The sequence below is a fragment of the Myodes glareolus genome, chromosome 4, assembly GCF_982192425.1.
Source record: "Myodes glareolus chromosome 4, mMyoGla1.1, whole genome shotgun sequence".
Taxonomy (NCBI): domain Eukaryota; kingdom Metazoa; phylum Chordata; class Mammalia; order Rodentia; family Cricetidae; genus Myodes; species Myodes glareolus.
The window spans coordinates 31760845-31773674 of NC_142029.1; positions in this window are offsets into that span (position 1 = coordinate 31760845).

Sequence of the window (12830 nt, forward strand, 5' to 3'; positions counted from 1 at the left end):
CAACACCCACAAAGAACAGGTGGGAAAAGACAATCACAATCAGGACAAAATCAACAAAATAAAAAGGGGGACAAGGGGTAAAGAATCAAATGAAACAAAAGGTTAGTCCTTAAAAAGACTGATAAAAGTGATAAACCCTTAGCCAAATTCACCAAAAAGAAAAAGAATTTAAATTTATAAAATTAAATATGGAAAGGTAGATGTCTTAGTGTTCTGTTCTTGTGAAGAGATACCATGACCATGGCAACTCTTACAAAAGAAAGCATTTAACTGGAGCTTGCTTACAGTGTCAGAGGCTTAGTCCCTTAGTGCCATGGTGGGGAGTTTAGCGGTTTGCAGACAGACAAGGTGCTGGAAAAGGAGCTGAGAGTTCTATATCCTGGTCTTCAGGCAGCAGGAAGAGACTCAAAGCCCACCCCAGTGACATACTTCCTTCAACAAGGCCACACCTCCAGATCCTTCTAATCCTTTCAAATAGTGCTACTGCCTGGTGACCACGCGTTCAAATCTATTAGCCTGTGTTCATAGATAGTTCATAGGGTTGTTCTCATTCAAACTACCATAGAAGATATTGTAACAGACATTGAAGAAATTTAGAAAATCATAGGCACATATTTAAAAATCTGTATTTCAACAAACTAGAAAATCTAAAAGAAATGGATAAGTCTCTAGCTATGTGTGGCTGATTGGAGCTAAGTTAAGATAAAATAAGTAAATTAAAGAGATCTTCTATCCAATGAGATAGAGGCATGAATTTAAAGTCTCCCAGCTAAAGAGTCCAGGGTTAGATGAATTCGGCACAGAATTCCATCAGGTTTCCGAAGAACTAACAGAAATACTTCTCAAATTATTACATACAATTGAAAATGAAGGACAATTTCCAAGTTCTTATTACAAATCCCAATACCAAAACCAGACAAAGAATCCAATAACCAAAAAGAAAATTACAGGCCAATATCTCTGATGAACATAGCCACAAAAATTCTCATTAAAATAATTGCAAAATGAATTTAGAACACATTAAGAAGATTATCCACCATGATCCAATAGGCTTCCTTCTAGAGATGCAAGGATGGTTCAGTACACATAAATCATTTAAGGTAATCCACCACAGAAGCTCAAAGACAGAAACCACATGATCATCTTATTAGATACAGCAAAGGCCATTGACAAACTCCAACACCCCTTCATAATAAAAGTATTGGAGATACTATGGATATGGAAGACATATCCATAACATAATGGATAAGAGATATTACATATCTCTTAACATAATAAAGGCAACACACAGCAAATTCCCAAACAGCACCTTGCTAAACAGAGAAAAATGAAAAGCATTTCCACTAACATCTAGAATAAGACAAGTCTACTCGCCTGATCCTGTTCAATGTGGTCTTAGCTAAAACAGTAGCTACTGAAGCAATAGACAACTTAAGGAGACCAAGGAAGCACAAATAAGAAAGGGAGAAGTCAAAGTATCCTTATTTGTAGATGATATGATTCTATATATAAAAGACCCTAAAGACTCTACCAGAAAGCTCCTACAACAGATAAACACAGTCAGCTAAATAGCAGAATACAAAATTAACACACAAAACAGCAGCCTTTGTATATACAAATGATAAATACATCAAGAAAAAAATCAAGGGAAACAAAATCATTTACAACAGTCTCGTGTATTTATCAGAGCTGTCAAGATGGCAAGAAGTTAAAACTAACTTTTCCAGCCTAAAATAAACAAATCTTTAAAAAAAATTTTTGAATAAATCTATTCGAGGAAGTCAAAGACTTATATAGTGAAAACTTTTAAAAAATAATTTATTTTTATTTTCTGTGCATTGGTGTTTTACCTGCATGTATGTCTGTGTGAGGGTGTCAGATCTTGGAGTTACAAACAGTTGTGAGCTGCCATGTGGGTGCTGGGAATTGAACCTGGTCCTCTGGAAGAGCAGCCAGTGCTCTTAATCACTGAGCCATCTCTCCAGTCCTACAATGAAAACTTTAAGACACTGAAAAGAAAGAAAGAAAGAAAGAGAGAGAGAGAGAGAGAGAGAGAGAGAGAGAGAGGAAGGAAGGAAGGAAGGAAGGAAGGAAGGAAGGAAGGAAGGAAGGAAGGAAGGAAGACACTGAAGAAGAAGCCAGAATAGAAAGACTCCCATGTTAAGAGACTGGTAAGATTAATATTGTGGAAATGGCCAGTCTACTAAGAGCAGTTTACAGATTCAATACAAACCCTAACAAAATGCCAATAAAATTATTTGTAAAAATTGAAAAAAAATGTTTTAAATTTCATATGGAGTAACTGGAGAAATGACTCAGGGGTTAAGAATATTTGTTGATCTTGCAGAGGATCCAGGTTCAGTTCCCAGCACCCTCAGGATGGCCCACAATCATCTGGTTCCAGGGACTTTGACACCCTCTTCTGGAAGGCACACATGTGGTATGAACACAAAATACCCATACATAAAAACTAAAATAAACATTTAAAAAAATACTCATATGGTGTGCTAAGAACCCAGGAGGGCCATAATAATTCTGAACAATAAAAAAGCTATTGAAGCCAATCACATCTCAGATTTCAAGTCATACTACAGAGCTACCATACTAAAACAGCATGGTACTGGCATAAAAACAGGCCCATTAATCAATGAAATATCTCTTACTACACAAAACTCAACTCCAGCTGGATCGAAGATCTCAGTAGAAAGCCTGATAAAGCTGGATCTGGTAGTAGGAAGGGAAGGTACTTGAACTTCTTGGCACAGGAAAGAACTTTCTGAACTGGATCACCTGTGCTGGGATTAAAGGCATGTGTCACCACCGCCAGGTTCCAACCCTGGGCTTCATGTGTGCCTGAGGAGCACCCAGCATCTCAGCGACAGCCCCAGTTTTCTTCCTTGTCTTTTCCATCCCCACCTCCATCTTTCCCAGGTCACCCTCCCCATTCTTCACTAGACAGCCCTTTTGACTGCCATGCTTTTTAGATTTATCTACAGGAAAGACATTGACAAGCTAATCTCCCACACAGGGAAACCACAAAGAAAGCAGCAATTGTTTCAGAAATAGAAAAAAGAAAATGTTAAGTATTCTTTTTTTCAAAATATTTATTCATTTATTATGCATGCAATATATGCCTACATGTGTGCCTGCAGGCCAGAGAGGGCACCAGATCTCATTACAGATGGTTGTGAGCCACCATATGGTTGCTGGGAATTGAACTCAAGACCTTTGGAAGAGCAGGCAATGCTCTTAACCACTGAGCCATCTCTCCTGCCCCCTAAGTATTTATTTTTAAAAGTCATAAAACTAGGACTGATGAGATGGTTCTCAAGTAAGGGTCCTGGTGTCAAGCTTGACAACCTGCGTTCCATCCCTTAACTGCTGAACCATCTCTCTAGCCCCTAATGGGGGTAAATATCAGTTACACACAGCTTCCTTTTCTCTCTGAGACACAGTCCATGGGCTTGTGTTGTCCAGACTACCCTCAAACTCACTTAATTAAGAATGACTTGAACTTTCACTTCTGTTTTCACCTCCTTTTGTGTGGCACACAGGAATATGCATGTTTATGTGTGCATGTGGAGTCTCTGGGGATTGCATGTTTGCATGTGGAGTCTCTGGGGACTCCATGTTTGCATGTGGAGGCTCTGGGGACTGCATGCTTGTGTGCGCATGTGGAGTCTCTGGGGATCACATGCTTGCATGTGAATGTGGAGGCTCTGGGGACTGCATGCTTGTGTGTGCATGTGGAGTCTCTGGGGATCGCATGCTTGCATGTGCATGTAGAGGCTCCGGGGACCCTAATTGAAGAACTCACCATTTTGCCTGGTTGGACTAGCCAACTTGCTTCCAAGATCCACTTTCTCTGCCTCCCATGCACTGGGATGACAGGTGACTGTCCCACCTGCCAGAACATTCTATGTGGTTTCTGGAATCTGAACTCCAGCCTCACACTTGGGAGGCTACTTCTAAGATATCACCCCAGTCCCTTCCCTCCTCTTCCTCCTCCTGATCTTCCTCCTCCTCTTCTTCCTCTTCCTTCTCTCTGTGTTACAGTTTTTCTCACTGGTTTGGAGCTGGATAAAAATGACATGCTGGCTGGCCGGCAAGCCCTAGGGCTCTCCCCTTCTGTTTGGCCTCCTCGGTGCTAGGGTTACAAGAGACAGGTCCTCATGTGTGTAAAACAAATGCTCTCCCAGTGGAACTTCCATCTCTCCAGCCACAGATCAGCCTATCAGCTGAGCTACAGCCCCAGCCCTGGACAAATCTTTTTTATTTTTATTTATTCGTTTATTCATTCATTCATCCATTCATTTTGTTTGTTTGTTTTCCCAAAACAGGATTCTCTGTTGCTTTGGAGCCTGTCCTAGAACTAGTTCTTGTAGACCAAGCTAGCTTTGAACTCACAGAGATCCACCTGCCTTTGCCTACCCAGTGCTGGAATTAAAGGCATGCACCAGCACTGCCTAACTCCCTGGACAAATCTTTGATGAGTTGATCAAGAAATGATTGTTTCAGGAAACCTACTTCAGAGAATCCCAGCTGGAAGTCACCACAAATCTCTCTCTCAAAGTTGGGGTTCGGTAAGGCAGGGAGCTCAGAAAGAATTCTGTTCCTTGAAGCTTGAGCTTACATGCTGCCCAGGTGAGGGCATGGGCACAGTTTAAAGGCCTCTGTCTGGGAAGCAGCTTCTCTTTTGTTCTCCACTTTATGCCCACAGACCCGTCCCAACCCTCAAGCAGCCCTCCTACTCAGCAAGAAGGAATTTAAAGGCATGGCATCCCTCCTCTATAAAATCTGGGACCTCCCTCCGTCACTGTGTGCAGAGCACTTAGCTAGGTGCTACACAAAGGTGTTGGGCCTGGGGCACTCTCGGAGTTCAGTCATAAAAGGAGCAGCATGCTGGAGTCCGTTAGTCCCCTGGAGAGCCTTTAATGGAGCCTGAAGGTGTCACAGCCAGTATCTCTGTACATGGCCTTCCCTCCCCTCCCTATCACTTGCTCTTTCCTCATCTGCCCAACAGCTCAACAGATGGCACAGTCTTCTTGGCAGGAGACTCGCAGTAGAATAGGTAGGGGCACGGAAACTTTCTCAAGACCACAGCTGCTCTGCTGCTGTAATTTTCTTCTACTACGTCTACTTCTCGGGGTTAGCGTTGTGTCCCTTCTTCCCATAATCTGACTTTCGAGACCTTTATGACCCCTCCATTAGTATCTTCAGGTTTCCCATTTCCCTTCTTCCCCTCTTCCACCTCTTGTATTATATCAAGCAAAACTGGGAATAGAACTCTAATAGAAATAAAAGATCTTTGCTGAAAACAAGTAAATGATCATTTTTATAAATCCTAGGATTTGAACTCAGGTCTTGCAGGTTTGGCAGTAAGTACCTGCACATTCTGAGCCATCTTTCCAACCCAAGTGATCTTTTATTTGGGGGTTCTAGTAAAGCCCTTAAGAGATGACAAACAAAGTCTACATGCTTTTATTTATCCCTGGGACCCACATGGTAGGAGAGAACCAGTTCCCCAAAGCTGTCCTCTGACCTCCCACACATGTACAGTGGCACACACGCACAGAAAGAGAGGCAGGCAGAAAGACAAATAAATGAATGAATAAATGGTAGTTAAAATTGTTTTAGATTTATTTTTCACGTCTGAGTATTTTGTCTGCATGTATGTATGTGTACCCCATGTGCATACCTGATTTCCGCAGAGGTCAGAGACCTTGGGTTCCCTGGAACTGTAATTATGGATATTTGTGAGCCACCATGTGGGTGCTAGGAACCAAACCTGGGTCCTTTACAAGAACAAGTGCTCTCAACTGCTGAGCCATCTCCCTAGCCACAAAATGAAATTTTATTTTTCTAAGACAGGGTTTCTTCGTGTAGTCCTAGCTGTCCTGGCACTTGCTCTGTAGACTAGGTGGCCTTGAACTCAGAGATCCACCACCACATGGTCCCTAAATGTAATTTTAAAAAGAAGTAGGGACGGAAGAAAAGAAAAGAAGGAAAGGAAGGAGCTTATTTAAGGGCTACAGATAGAGTGTAGTTGTTGGAATGACTGCTTAACACGCACGAGGCCCTTGGTTCAAACCCTTGCACCTCCTGAGAGAGCTGTGGTGGTGAGCCCCTGCAATCCCAACACTCAGGAGAATCAGAAGTTCAAGGTCATCCTCAGCTATACAGCAGGTTAGAGACTAGTCTGAAATACAGGAGGCCCGTCTCAAAAAAAAAAAAAAAAGTTCAATCAGCAGCACATCCTGCCTACCATAGATCAATGAACACTGTTGGAGATAAGCAGGTGCCTGGCAGCAGACTCAGCGTGAGTAGGGAGGCAATGACACCCAAATCAATGAGACGTCGAAAGGGCACGCTCACGTTTCAATTGCACATTTCATTTGCTTGTGTATGGCCTTCCAGAAGTTTTCTGACCTTTCCTAGCCTGGGATCTCTCTGATTGGCTATTGCTGGTGTTGATGTTACTGCTATTTTGGTTTGCAAACATTTCACACACATTATGGCCTGTCCTTGCTTCTACAATGTGAGGTTCTGGGATAAGCACAAGAGGCTCAACTTATGATCAAGGTGATCATGTGAGCTCACCCTGTCCTTGTCCCGGACAGTGTGCAACAATGGATAAGCCTGAGTTTGCAATGGCAGCCATGGAGCTAGGGTCTTTTCTTACAAACTGTAGAGAAGTCAGTCTTTTTGTTTTGTTTGTTTTATTTTGAGACAGGGCTTCTCAGTGTGGCCCTAGCTGTCCTAGAACTCCATTTGTAGACCAGGCTGGCCTCAAACTCAGAGATCCACCTGCCTCTGCCTCCTAAGTGCTGGCATTAATTTCCCTGTATGGAAACCTTACTTCCATCCATCAAGTGCAATTGAATTATCCAGAAAGTAGACATTATGCTGTCGTGAGGTATCCACCAGAGAAGACTTGGACACGGGTTTAAGTCAATAGAAAGTCTACTGGGAACTGGAAGCACACCGCGTGTTCTGGGCCCGACTGTAGCCCTGAGTCTTTCTCAGGGTGAGATTTTAAGCACAAAACCTACATCCTGGGTTGACACAGCTCAGTTAACGAGAACAGTCAACCAGAAGCAGAACTACAGAAGCCAAAAGGCAAGCTTAAAACATTCGGAGACTTTCCCAGAACCATGGGCTTTGATGGATTGGGTCTTTGTTCTCGTTGTGATAGGTGTTCAGGTCCTCATGCTGGACTAGTGGATCAGAACGGTGTCTCGGTGTCTTAACGGAGTGTAATGTCGTGCTGAGCTCCGGCAGCCTGTCACCATGTCTACCTCTCCCACCTACCGCACGTTCCAGCGTTGCCAGTCTTGGTGGTTTACTGACCCGTGCAAAGCAGAGGAGGAACGGCAGCATCTGCGGAGGGGGCCTCTTCAGTTCTGGTGACTGGCAAATTGCTTCTAGCTCTGGTTTCCTAAACCCCTTCTCTCAGAAATCATTCTGTAACAAATGCTCGCATTACAAACCCTTAGGTTTATCTTCCACCCTCGTCAGCTACCGGAAGTGGGAATGACATCTTTCTTCTTTTTTAGTACTGGGGATTGGATGTAGGGCCTCATGTGTGCTAAACAAGGGCTTCACCAAAGGACAACTCCAGTCTTCTTACTTTTTAATCTCAAGACAGAGTTCCCTAAGTTCCCCAAGCTGGTCTTGAGCTCACTCTGCAGCCCAAGCAGGCTCCGAATGTGCAATTCCCTTGCCTCAGCTTCTAGGGTAACTGGAATCACAAGCCTGTTCTGATAGGCCCAGTGGGAAAAATTCTTTCTGTCATACATTGTATCATTTTTCATTATGCTAAATTTAAGTTCAGATAACCTGTCCTAAAGGCAGAAATAATCACTGTCCTCTAGACAGAGACAATTCAAGTAAGGAACTTTGAAATCTCTCAAAGGCCTTTCTGGAAATTGCTTTGTTTGTTTTAAGACAGGGCCTCCTGTATTGCAGGCTGTCCTGGAACTTGCTATTAGTAGAGGGTGACCTTGTATTTCTGATCCTCCACCTCCTGGGTGCTGGGCTTACAGGCATGAGTCACCTTGCTTGGTGGATGAGAACCCTGAGCTTTGTGTGTGTTGGGTCAGTTTCTACCAAGTGAACTACATCCCCAGTCCCACATCCATCTCTTTAATCAGCATTATGCTATAGTACCTCATTATCCTTTCATAGAAGAAATATCTAGGTGACTGGAGAGATGGCTTAGTGGTTAAGAGCACTGGCTGCTCTTCCAGAGGTCCTGGGTTCAATTCCCAGCAACCACATGGTGGCTCATAACCATCTGTAATGAGATCTGGCGCCCTCTTCTGGCATGTGGGCATATGTGGAGGCAGAATGTTGTATACAAAATAAATAAATAAATCTTTAATTTTTAAAAAAAGCATGTATTGCTCTTCTAGAGGACCTGGTTCGGTTTCCATATGATGGTTTACAACCACCCTTAACTCCAGTTCCAGAGTATCCAATGCTCTCTTTCTGGTCTCCTTGGACACCAGGCATGCACATGGTGCACACACACACACATGCAGGCCAACACAAACATCTTTAAAAATGTATCTGTTTAGTTCTTGACTGCAAGGCAGTTCCCCTTCATGCTGTAAAGAGGACAAGGTAGATCAGAGCTTGGTTTGTATCCTCGAGGTGCCAGTTGCTAAGTGATAGACGATGAACAGCCAGCCGTGTGGCAGAAACATGCCATAACGTTTTAGACAAAAATCTCTGTGCCTTCTCCATAAGTATAGTTAAGATTAGGAGCAGGGTGGTGGCGGTGCACACCTTTAATCCCAGCACCCAGCACTTGGGAAGCAGAGGCAGATAGATCTCTTTAAGTTCAGTTTGAGGCCAGCCTGGTCTACAGAGTGAGTTCCAAAGCTACAGAGAAACCCTGTCTTGAAGAACAACAACAACAACAACAAAAAAAAAAAAAAAGAAAAAAGAAAAAGAAAGAAAGAAAGAAAGAAGAAAAGAGAAGAAGAAGAAAGTTAGGAAAGGTCTCAGAGTGTGAATGTAAACAAGGGGAAGGAGAATATTTAGGCTTTAGGGGAAAATTATCCACTACAAAGGTCGGTGGATAATTTATTTAGGTATCATCAGGCAAACATGAGAAAGAGAGAAATACTGACCATAAAGTTGAGGAGGCAGCTCAGAGCCACAGCCGGGACCCTTAGGATCAAGTGGCTTGGAAGGAATTCTTTGGCATTTTACAGGCAATAAGGGGGCAGTGAAAGGGTTTCGATGACAAGCAAAAGCTGATTACAGAAAAAAGCTTACCTGGTAGTAACTTTAAAATGAATTGGGACAGAAGATCAGAAGGCTTTGGAGGAATCTATAATGACCCAGAGGAGAGACACCAAAAGCCGGGGCACCCCCGCTGCTGCTGCAGGAGACAAGGGGTGGGTGAGAAGAGATGCGTGTGTCATGTGGGGTGGGGTATATGAGTGTGCGCATCCTTATGTGTGGGTGAGGTGTGGCGGTCCGAGGACAACTTTGGGTATCATTCTTCAGGCGCCTTCCTCCTTCTGTTTGAGACAAATCTTTCACTGGCCAGGAATTTCACCAAGTAGGCCAGACAAAGCTGGTTAGTGGGCTGGCAGGGCTCTGTCTCTGCCACCCCAGGGCTGGAATTACAGGTGCATGCTAATGTGGATGGCTTTTTGCTTAGGTGCTGGGGCTCCTCACCCCAGAAATAGATGTGCTGTTGTTGTTGTCCAAAAGATTTTAGAAAGGCTGTGCCCATGGTCGTGAAGGCTTTTAATCTCAGCACCCAGGAGGCAGAGGCAGGTGGATCTCTGTGAGTTCGAGGCCAGCCTTGTCTACCGAGAAAGTTCCAAGACAGCCAGGGCTGTTACACAGAGAAACCCTATCTCTAAAAACAACAAGCCAAACCAACCAAGAACCAAACAAAAATTATTGCTTGGGGCTGACACAATGGCTCAATGGGTGTTTGTTGTCAGAGGTTTCTGTCCCACCAGGTCTCATAGTCGTTAGTCCCAAATAAACACACAGGGGTCTACATTGATCATAAACTGGTTGGTCTATTAGCTCAGGCTTCATTAACTCTTATAATTTATATTAGTCCACAATTCTTGTCTGTGTTAGCCACGTGACTTGATACCTTTTTCAGCGAGGCAGTCACATCTTGCTTCCTCTGTGTCTGAATGACGACTGCAGACTGACTCTTTCCTCTTCCCAGAATTCTCCTGTTCTCATTGCCCCACCTCTATTTCCTACCTGGTTTCCCTGCCTATACTTCCTGCTTGGCTACTGGTCAACCAGCGTTTTATTAAAAATAATACAAGAGACAGGATAAAAGACCATTGTCCCACAGCAAGTGGGTAAAAGCTCCCTGCCACTAAGCTGATTACCCTCAGTTCAGTCCCAGAGACCCACATGGTGGCAAGGGAGAATCAATTTCTGAAAGTTGTCTGTCCACTGACTTCTACCTGCGTGCAGTGGCGTGCACACACATGCACACACACAATAAATAAATTAAATAAGCAGCTAGGCCTTGCCTGGGAGGGACTTCTGAAGTGAGGATCATGGCTCAGGATGTTTATTGGGCCTGTTCTTCTAACTATATAGGGAAGCTCAGTCGCTATTTGAGAAGTTCATGGTTGGCTGCTTTCTAACTGTCTGTGAGATGTGATCCTCTCCAGAGAATGTGAATCCACACATCAGGTAAGGCTCAGGGGTCAGTGGCCTTAAAGAGCACCCCACAGCCTGATGCTGCAAGTACATTCTCTTGATGCTAGCAGGCCATTTGAACGTATGACACTAGTTTCTGTTTTTTGTAAAAATAAATAAATAAATAAAAATTTTTAAAAAATTTTAAAAATTAAAAAAAAAGCCACAACTTTTCTTCAGATTTTAGTTTATGTGTGTGTGTGTATGTGTACATGTATGTGCACACACACGTGAAGGTCAGTGACTGATGTTGGACATCTTCCTCAATTTTTTTAAAGATTTATTTATTTTTATTTTATGCCTAACAGTGTTTTGCCTGCATGCATGTGGATGCACCATGTGTGCCTGGTGTCCCTGGAGGCCAGGAAAGGTAACTGTATCCCTAAAGCTGAAGTTATGGAGGGTGAAGAGCCTGTGTGGCTGCTGGGAACTGAACAAGGCCCTCTGTAAGAAGCAAGTGCTCGCCGGGCGGTGCTGGCGCACACCTTTAATCCCAGCACTCGGGAGGCAGAGGCAGGCGAATCCCTGTGAGTTCGAGGCCAGCCTGGTGTACAAGAGCTAGTTCCAGGACAGGCACCAAAAAGTACAGAGAAACCCTGTCTCGAAAAATCAAAAAAAAAAAAAAAAAAAAAAAAAAAGAAGAAGAAGCAAGTGCTCTTAACCACTGAGTCATATCTCCAGCTCCTTTACCTTACTTGTTGGAGACAGGGTCTCTTGCAGAATCTGGAGTTCACTGATTTGGCTAGACTGGCTCACCAGTGAGCCCCCAGGACCCACCTGTCTGCTCCTTCTCGTTGACTGTGCTTGGCTTACATGGATGTTGGGGATCTGAACTCAGGCGGTCATGTTATGCAGCACTTTACCAGCTGAGCCATTTCCGTGGCCCCTTCAGTTCTCTACTTTCAGTATATATGACCTATTCTTTTTCTTTTTTCTTTTTCTTCCCCCCAAGACAGGGTTTCTCTGTGTAGCCCTGGCTGTCCAGGAACTAGCTCTGTAGAGATCCGCCCGCCTCTGCCTTCTAAGTACAGGGATTAAATGCATATGCCACCACTGCCCAATGAATGATCTGCTCTTTCAGTCTGAAAATTAATGGAATTGTTTCGGAATAGGAAAGTCAAACAAGGTATAAGTAGTTGCCTTAATAAACTTCATTATCTAATGGGAAACCTCAGGAGGCTGGAGACCCAGGTATATCTTAACTCCTTCAGAACTACATAGGCACCATTGAAGGAGTTTTTATTTTTAAAGTCATCTCCAAGTCAATCAGATTTGACTCGCAGAAATAAACTTTTTAAAATCCAGCCTTGCGGGGGGCCATCCTGTCCCGCAGGAATGAACGCCACCAAAAACGAGAATTCCTTCTCTGGTCACATCTTTATTTGGAGCATTCCCTTGAGGAAAATTGGGGGAAGGGAAGATAGAGCAGGGACGAGAGAAAGCTTAGAGAGAGAGCGTTGGGCCCCGAGGCAGCTGCTTTTAAACGGTGGAGCGGCTTGAATGCTGTCCTGATTGGTTAATGCCATTCTGCTGTTCTGAGCATGTGCAGGCAAGGGTGCTCAGCCCCACGTGGCTACCTCCAAACTGCAGGACCACCTGTGCCTCCAGGTGGCTCCCAACACAGCCTGCCTGAAAAGATGAAGATTTGTCATTATTGGGACTATCTTCTTATCAGATAGTAACATGACAATTACTTAGAGGGTGAGGTAGGTAGCAGGGGCTTTCCATACATGCTAGGACATCCCTGTAGCTCACTACTATCATCCTCCTTCCCATTAACTAGATTAGGCTTGAGACCTTCAGTAACCTGTTCACACAGTATTGAAATCTGAAGCTGCGGGTCAGAAAGCCCAAAACAGGCTTTACCACTCAAATGTTGTCAGATGTATGTAACATATGCTTCCGGATGGAAATTCTGGGTCATTGCAAGAGGTGAATCGTAAGCTCTTAAGAAGCCATGGACCTAGTACATGATGCAAGAGTAACAATATGTTAGAGCAATTCCTGAGGAGATATGTAATGTGTCATTCAAAGAAATACGCTGCAAATTCTCATCAGAATAGGTTTTTTTGTTTGCTGGTTTTTTTTGTTTTTTTTTTTTTGTTTTTTTTTTTGGTTTTTGGAGACAGAGT